The 9,737-nt window shown below is 35.3% G+C and overlaps 1 pseudogene; it reads right to left on the bottom strand.

The window, feature by feature from the left end:
• Window positions 1–8,336: 8,336 nt before the first annotated feature.
• On the bottom strand, window positions 8,337–9,303 carry LOC142611826 (putative dehydration-responsive element-binding protein 2H; annotated as a pseudogene).
• Window positions 9,304–9,737: the final 434 nt, after the last annotated feature.

The following is a 9,737-nucleotide window of genomic DNA, read 5'->3' as shown; positions in this document are numbered from 1 at the left end:
ACACTCCTTGCGCGGGGGGCCCTTTCCTGCCACTGAGTACATTTGGATATGGAGGAAAGGGGAAATGGGGCATGTAATGGATAGTCTCGGGAAGGCACTACTAATGCTTGAGGATGTGAACTTCTAGGATGAAATGGTAGATGAGTACATTGTCCTCTCACTTAAATGGAACTCCATAACAGTAAGAATTTTCCTTAGTTTTTGAGGAGCCCCCGTGCATAGCAAGTTCCGTTTTATCTCATTTTTTGTACTAGCATGTGTTTTATGAATTGCAAGCTAACCAAGGAGTGCACATACTCGAGGAATGGTTGAATAAGGCCGTAGAAGAGATGGACAGTGAAAAGGCTCCTTGGTAAGTCTTGGAGTCCAACGTTTAAGAGAAGAACCGAGAGGTTCTTCAGGCTGAGAGAATACAAATTTCTGCCAAGAAAGTGCGGGCTTTAGCTGATCGCAAGGTGGAGGTCCTAAAGGGAAAACTCAAGGAGTCCTACACTAGCCTAGCTCAAGCATTGAGTGTTCTCTAGGCCAAAGATAATGAGATAGAGGCCATGAGAAGGAAGCAGGAGCAGGTGATCCAGCTAAACTATAACCTTGGATTCGATGACACCAAGAACTTTGCTGGCAAGGTAGTCGCCTTGACCATCTTTTTGATGAGATGTGTTAGATGAACACTAAGATTGGTCGTATTGCTCGCCGACAGTCTCGTCTTGGTGGCTTCGTCCCTTCTCCTTGTAGACATCGCATTTTGTACCCTTTACAACTCGGGCCCCCGTTCTCCAATAATACTAAAACTCTAAGGCCTAAGGCCAATTTAAAGCTCAATCAGATATCAAATTGACTTGGGTAGTGTGAAAATGGAAAATGTCACTTTTTAAATGCACAAAATTCTATATTTGGAAATAAATGATCAAAGTGGCCCTCGGCCCTCGTACGTGAACCAAAGCATGCGTACGGAGGCACAATCCTGCGTACACAACTAGGGTTTCAGAAGCATGGAAAAGATAAGTTTTTTGTAATAATGGCTTAGGTTTGGAATGAATCCCACATCGTCTAGAAGCCGTTCCAAACCCCATTGTTCCAAACCCCATTTTTCCATTATAAAAAGCCTTACTTGGTACATTTTCAAAACACATAGAAATCCCACGGTAAAAACCTAAGATTCACTAGAAAATAGTGAATCAAAATGGAGTTTTTCACAAAACACCCTCAAGTCATTTTTATTTTGTTAGGGACATATTTTTGTAATTGTCTAATCCTTTGACAAAACGCACTTTACTTGTAATTGGTTTGATCTAGGATGGGTTTAGTGCTTCAAGACACAAGTGTTCAAATTAAGTATTGAAGCCATGCAAGTTTGACCAAGAAACAAGTGAAAGAAGTGTTGTTCATTAAAACTCAACAGAAGCTCGACAGAATCCTTTCTATCGAGATTTAATGTTGAAGCTCGACAGAATCTCGACACAAGCTGTATCTGTCGGGAATTAAGAAATCAGACTTTTCAGATCTGATTACACGCATATACTTATGTATTTGTGTAGGGTTTCTTTTCTCACAACTCTAGACATATATAAGACTTATTTTAAAGGCCATCACATTATGCACAAAATATGCAAAGTGGATGAAAACAAAATACAAGCATATTGTGACCTAGTTCATCATTCTCTCTAAAGAAGCTACTGTGTCTTTACGCCAAGGGTTTTGTGACCAAGGAGCTTCTTGATTTTCATTGTTGATGAAATGAAGAACTTTGTAGCCAACAATCTTCCTCAAGTTAGTGAGCGAGTCACGTACTGTGATTCGTGCAAAGGAGTTAGTCATGTACTAGGATCTGTGCATTATTGGTTAGTCACGTACTGGGATTCTTGCATTGAACGGAGAGATTGCCGCTACAGTACAAGTTCAATTAGGTATTGGGGTAAGGGTTCAACTGTAGGTTGGTGTTTCGGGATAGGCCATAGGGAATCTTGTAATTGATAATAATGGATTCTCGGGAATGGTGACTTTAAATTCACCCGGTAGGGTTTTCCCTTGGTGGTTTTCCCCATTTGTAAACAAATCATCTGTGTCAAATTTATTTCTACTACATTTAGTTATTTGGTGATTTGTTTGTGCTACCACGTTATTGCATGTAATTTGACTAATTAATTAACTTGGGTAATTAATTAATTTGCAACGAGTCAATTCAGTTTAACCCAACATATTTGATTGGGACTTTTTTGACCCCAATCCTTTTAGTTTAACGTTGCTAATCACTTTCTTATTGGTTTGTGAATAGACTTGACTGGGGGGAACGGTCAAAATCACTTGGAAAGCTTTTTGTGTGAGGTATTCTTTTAAACTTCTCTTTTTCCTTTCTTTTACTTTTAGTCTTTAAATCTTCCTGTTTACTTTGTTTGCTTGTTAGAATATGTTTTAATATGCTTTTCTAGGTTAGGTTATTAAAATGCATGTTTGCTTGTTAGAATTAGGGTTTTAGTTCATGTTATGTTTTCTACTTTGTTTGTTTCTGGGTTAGGGTTTTGAACAAGCCCTATGCATGCATGTCATGAGCACGCGTACGCAGAGTTTAAGCTGTGTACGCAGGCCTCTAGCTACGTACGTAGGTGCTTGCCCAAAAACCCTAATTCGGATTTTTGCTTTGATTGGTTTGCTTATTTCACATATTTTTCCCCTGTCTAAACCCTTTTCATATGTATGCAAGTACATGAGTCTCTGTTCCAAATGTTTTATTTGTTTTTTATCCCTCATATGCTAGATTAGGGCTTTCTTTCATTTTGACACTATGCCATTCATTCATATGTCCATTCATGATGCCATAGGTGCTGAGATGCTGCAAGGTAAGTCATGCATTTACATGAATATGCATGTTGTTCATAATATGATTTGCTTGCTATTGATGATATGTTTGCTACCATGTTTGGGGCTGCTGTCTTATTTAGATGTATGATAAGGTTTTCACATGTTAAATGAATGCTAAGGTTTCTTATGTGTGTTTGGCTTTCTTTTGCTTTGTGGATAGATAAGTATGCTTGTTTAAGGATAACTATGCCATGTTGTGTGTTAGATGCATGATTAGTGTGTGTGTGACTTAGGGGTGGCAAAATTTGACACGACCCGCGAACCCGACACGACATGACACGAAATTAGCAGGTTATGGGTTGAGGCTTAACGGGTTCGTGTCATATTCGGGTTGACACGGCTAACCCGTTTAATAAATGGGTTGGGTTAGTGCTGAACACATAGAACCCGTTTGACCTGTCTGACCCGTTTAATTAAATGATATTTTACCAATATACCCTTCAAACTCTAGGTATATGAACTTATTAGTTGTTGTGATTTATATTCTTTGACATATTGTGATTGATTATTTGTGATATTGGGATATGCTTTAATTTTGAATGATTATTTGTGATGCAGTTACTCGTTAGTTTTGAATTTTATATTAAAAATATTTATTTGTTTGTTTTTTCATTAATTTTTATTTTTTATTTTGATAAAATCTGATAAACAGGTCGACACGACTGACCCGTTTAATAAATGGGTCGTGTTAGGGTTGAGGAATCTTGACCCGTTTAATAAACATGTCGGGTTAGTGTTGACCTATGTAGTCGAATACTCATGACTTGACACGACACGAACCCGACACGCGAACACGAATTGCCACCCCTAGTGTGACTTTAGAATACAAGTATTGAATTAGTTTTTAATAGGGTTAAGACATAAGACACGATGATGGGAGACCAACCTTAGGGTTGGGCGATTATGGGTGCCTAACACCTTCCTAGGAGTGTACCTAAAATTCAAACCCATACTCTAGTAGTAAGATCAAAGTTTCTTCTTCAAAAGGATGTTATATATATGGTTCCTAGACCATTGCAAAAACTAGGTGGCGACTCCCCCCTCTGTGTCCACACTCCCGAGTGTGATCCTTCCATTGAGTCTTTGGCTAATGGAGATGATGATGGTGATGATGCTTACGACTCTAATTATGATGACGAGATTACCGTCTCTCAATGATTCACGTTTTGTCACTTGTGACAAAAAGGGGAAGTAGTTTTGGTTATGAGAGAGTAGTCTTGTTGTTAGAGAGAGAGATATACTAGTGATAAGGGGAGACTACTCTTGAGATATGTAGTGAAGTTTTTGATGTATGGTTATCATTACATGTACCTTGGTCTTGTGACTTTTTTTACATACATTGTACTTCTTTGATATATATGATGATGATGTATGTTTTCACCTTTATCTCACATGTGTTGTTTATTTTCTCTCTTTGTACATATGTTTCTTAATTTATACAACTTTGTCTATATTTCAAACTCGATGCCTTGATGGATCTTGTTTAGTGTTTCATCTAAGACAGGTTGCAAGTCTTTCATACTGTGATATCTCTTCTTGCAAAGTTTTCTAAGAGCTCATTGTATTAGTTAGACTTATTTAACTCTTTGAGTAATACTTATGGAGATTTTTGTTTTATACTTCTCTCATAATTATGCTTATGGTTTTGTCACTAATTGCCAAAGGGGGAGATTGTTAAGGTCATATTTTCTATGTAATTGGCTAATCCTTTGACAAAACGCATTTTAATTGTAATTGGATAGATTTAAGTTGGGTTTAATGTATCAAAAAGTATGTTGCTCAGAAACATCAAGTGGTATCATTAAAGACATGAAAATTTATCCAAGAAACAAGTGAAGAAAAGTTGTTTCATTAAGCCTCAATACAAGCTCGATCCATCGAGAACTATGAATTCAGAATTCTGAGATTTGAATTTCGGCCCATGATGACTTGAATAATTAGGGTTTCTCTCTTGTCGAGAGTGGTTTTTGCACGTAGCCACGTGTCTTTCGCTGGAGGGGTGACTTTGCTAGACCTGGATTTTATTTAGGGAGTTCAACCCAGAACTCAACATTAGGCCGCATAGACCAATGGCTTATGATGCATTTTTAAGCCTACAAAATAGATAAAACCCAAAGTTTAAGAATCACGATAATGGTTGAAATAAAAAAATAATATATTTAATTGAATAGCTTTGATTAAATGATTAGTTGAACATCATTATTATGTATATTAAGTGATATCCAATATTAGAGAGTAATTAATTAAATGTTATATGTCCAATAATGGGATGAGTCCAATAGTCCATATCTAGTTGTGGAATAGTTCATGTTCAATATAATAAGGTATGTCCAGCAATGGTCTATATCCAAATAATGTATATCCAATGATGGTTTATATCCAAATAATACATACCCAACTATGGTTTATGTCCAGATAATGTAGGTCAATTAGTTTATGTCCAACTGTGGTTTATGTCCAAATAATGTATGTCCGGTGGTGAGATAGATTCAATTTATCGTGATATATGTTCATTAATGAAGCATCAATGAATCCATGCTTATTAAATAGTGAGACAATATTAAAGTAATTTCCATCCAGTTGTGCAATAATAATGAGTTAACGTATACTTAATAATATAATCTTGAAGAAAGAGAAATATTGACTTATCTTGTATGTTTCTGACTCTAGCCGTATAGCATCACTTTATTCTTTATATGATTTGTGACTCCAGCCGTATAGCATTGGTGAGCTAATAACATTCCAGCGGCATAATAATATGAGTACAGCGATACAATGATAATTAATTAAGATATACTCAATAGTATAATTTTAGAGATAAAAAATATAATGACTTATTTTCATAGTTTGTGGCTCCAGCCTTATAACATCAGTGGACTTATAACATTTCAGCAGCATAATAAAATGAGTTCAGTGGTACAATGTGATGTTATGAGTCCTTTCATGGTGACTTCACAATTGAAGGGGGGAAAATGGGTGCAACTGGAGGGAGAGAGAATATGTCCAACCGTGTGCATAAGTTGGTTAAGTTTATCCTCTTTATCATGCACTTAAATGATTTTCCCCATGTAATACTTTTTTTTTTATTTTTTAGTCAAATATGAGTGATATTGTCTTCCATAAGAAGGATTTTTAGTATTAGAAATTTATATCTTTCATAAGAATGAATCTAATATGAAATCATTGTGCCTTATAGGAGAAGGAGTTTTAGTCTTTAATGTTCATATGCATTCCATGAGAAAGGGCTTTTGTAATATACTCTTGGAAGAGTGTTTGATGTCTTTTAAGGCATAGAGAGATGAAAAGAAATTGATGAGAATCAACAAGCATCTAAGGATCCATTGCATGTTCCAGTTGGGCTTATTACATGAGCAAGATCCAAGAAGATCAAAGAAGCATTTAATGGGCTGATTCAAGAGATTTGGGCTGATTCTAACGAAGGAAATTCCAAGCCTGGCCCAAAGGAAGATGAAGGCGTAATAAATTTAATTCAAGCTATTGATGGCTGATCTAGCTTAATTGGGAGTGATTTATGGCGTGGATTAATGGCTGATTGACTTTCTAGCTCTATATCAGTTAATAGAGATTTTTTCCTATTCTGGAGCTGCTATTTCAAACCAAATCTACCTGAATTTAGGGCTTTTATTATTTAGAACGTTTTTTAGGTATTTTCCTTGTTTTTAGGTGCATTTAATGCTTCTTAGGTCAAATTTGATTCCTGATATGGTAAGGTATCAATTAGGAGTTATTTTAGAATATATTTTCTTGTCTGTCAAGTTTATGGAGCCCTTAAATAGGCCCTGAAGTCTGTAAACATTTTTCATTATATTATTGAATAAAAATCAGAAAAGGTGAGACTTTGCTCTTCTTTTGGTTCTTCAAGAACTGTGAACTTATCAGGGATTCTTCTTTGTGGCATTCAAACTTTATACCTTCGGTTCGTGATTCTTTATAATCATTGGGTCAAGGTCAACTTATACATTTGGTTCGTGTTTCGATTATAAACGTTGGGTCAGGGTTTCTATCAAAAATCTGAATTTTAGCTTTCTTGGGCAAATATTCCAATATTGTTTGTTGAGTCTCAAAGCGTGTCGATTGAGGTTCGCATAAAAAATATATATGTTTTGTGAGAAATGGTGTTTGTAATATGTATGGGAAGTATACGTAGACACATTGTTGAATATGGATCTTCTATATATATATATACTTTGTGCGACATGGAGTTTAAAGATATATGAAATGTATGTGTGAATATTTTGTGAGGAATGTGTTTGTAGAATATAGGGAAGTATAAGAGATATTGAGGTTAAATATAGTAAATACATGAGATTATAGTTGCTGCTGGAGTGGTTTTTGTATTATGTCATGGGTTATGTTGCCTTCAAAGAAGAGAGATTTTGTGAGAGAGATGGAGAAGGAGATGAAGATGTGTTTATGGGCAGCAAAATGATAAAGTTTCAAAACAAGAGAGTAAGAGAGAGATAGATAGTGGGTGTGTTAATGTGCGGTTTAGTCCTCTTTATATAGTGAGCGTTTGGATAAGATCACGTTTTTTTTTGTTTTTTTTTTCAACTAAGCGCCTCTTGCACTATTCATTGTCCATGAATAGTGCATTTAGGCATGTGAACAGTAACTTTTTTATTATTTTCAGTTTTCAACCAAATAAGCGGTATCCAAATAGACTCATAATAAAAATATATTAATAAAATGTTAAACACTCGAAAAGAGTATAATATTTAAAAATTATTTTTATTTATTACATTTTTTGTCTTAATTAAAGTTTGAGTGTTTAGCAGTTAGTTAGTTTCTCATTTTTTTTTTTTTTAAATTTAAAATTTTTAAATTGTAAGACAAATAGATAAGAAATGCGGATGGAAGATGTCGTTCAAAATAAGACACAAACTCCATATGGCAATTACATAAATACATGATTAACAAAAAATTACAAAAATACATTTAATAAGGAAAAAAAAAGAAAAAATAAAGAGGATCATTGTCTTTTGAATAAAGCGGATACTATGTCGTGGCGATAGAGCACGCAACAATCAAATTTGCTCAATTGGTTCCTTAATTTAAGCAAGTCCAGTACACATAGCCTAACTATTTTGTGAGAGGCCCAATCAAACAGACCCAATGCAGAAGTTGGAAACTTGGAATATGAACAAAAAGAGATAAAAAAAATTTACAGCATGTAGAATTGAATTTGTCTCCATATAATTAGAATCAGGTTTACAGTTGTTAAGCAACTTAAATCTTTAATTAAAAAAAATTGCTTGGGGGCCTGAGGTAAACAATTAAATTGTTAATCTAGTGAGAGGATACTAAACTCAGATAAGTCAATTTTTTTTGTATAATTGAAAACTAGTACTCTAGTACTAATCAAATCCAAGACTTAGACCAACATATAAATTGGATTAACCCAAAAAACATTGGTAAGTTAGTAACTATAATTTTTACTACACCAAAAGTTGCATCAAGAGAGAAAAGGCCTTGACTATAGTTTTATGTTAAATGGTTTAAAATGCTGACCAAAACAATAGAAAACTTAGTTCATCAAAAAAAAAAAAAATAGAAAACTCATTAATAAAGAAGAAAAATAAAAAAACCTAAATGGCTACTTTTTGCATGTTACAAAAGACAATCTGCACAGTCAATAGAATAACCCAGCAAGTAATCACGTCCGATTAAGCTCATCCTCTCCCCCAAACTAATTGTATGGCATTCCGAATTGATCACCATAATAATCAAAACCCAGTTCTGAATCTGTGAAGCCAACAGGGTCACTGTCTAATAGTGCCATAAGTTCTTCCACATTAAAGAGTTCGTTTTCATTACAATCCAAAAATTGGTCCAGTCCACCATCCATAGAATAGCTCGTTACACCAGACTCATCCTGCCCAAAGTACTAGTAGTTGGCATGGCAGTAGACTCAACAGCAGAAACCTCAGATTCCACAGGAGTAGGGCCAGATATAGTGGAAACAGAGTCCGGGAAGTTGAGTCGCGCATAGGCACCATACATCACCCTAGCAGCTTCATCGTAAGCAGAAGCGGCCTCAACAGCATTATCAAATGTGCCAAGCCAAAGTCTCTTAGCCAAAGTCTCTTTCCTCTGTTAGGCTCACGAATCTCTGCAACCCATTTACCCCAAGTCCTTTGACTAACCCCTCTGTAATTGCAGAGTGCATTCTCATGCCCTCCTTTTCCTTTCATACATCCCTTCTTCGACCCCATAGCCGGAAGTTTACGTGCGCGTTTGGCCGAAGACTCAAGCTGAGCATTATAGTCTCTCCACTTGGCCAATGTCTCAGTCACAGACAATCCATCACCTCTACTCTTCCTCTTCTTTGAAGATTCCATAGCCAGATCACGTTAAACCATGAAAACTCCAATGATGCCCTGTTCTGTTCAACGAAAACCCAGATTCAGACAACAATTTTGAATTTCATAAATTGAATAATGGCAAACCCTTTTACAAAAAAACCCAGAAAATCGAAACAATTTTTTAAAATTTGCAAATAAAGGATTAGAGTTAATAGTCTAAAAATAAACGAATTAACAAAAATAAAATTCCAATAATACCCACATTCAACAAAAAAAACCCAGAAACCCTAAAGATTCAGGCAGCAATATTTGAATTCCCTAAACCGAACTAATCACAAAGCTTTATACAACAAAAACCCAATTATACAACAAAAACCCAAGAAAAAAGAAAACTGAAACAGAAAAGGAAAAAATCACAAACCTTTTTTTACAACAAACCCCAGAAAAAATAAAAGAAGAAACAAAAAAGGAAAAATATAGAACAAGGAAGATAAGAAGAAATAAACGAAGCTCTGTCTCTGTGAGAGTGAGTTGAAGAAGAAAGAAAGCCTAAAT

Source organism: Castanea sativa, chromosome 10, assembly GCF_040712315.1.
Source record: "Castanea sativa cultivar Marrone di Chiusa Pesio chromosome 10, ASM4071231v1".
Lineage (NCBI taxonomy): Eukaryota > Viridiplantae > Streptophyta > Magnoliopsida > Fagales > Fagaceae > Castanea > Castanea sativa.
This window is presented reverse-complemented; position numbering and strand designations above follow the sequence as displayed.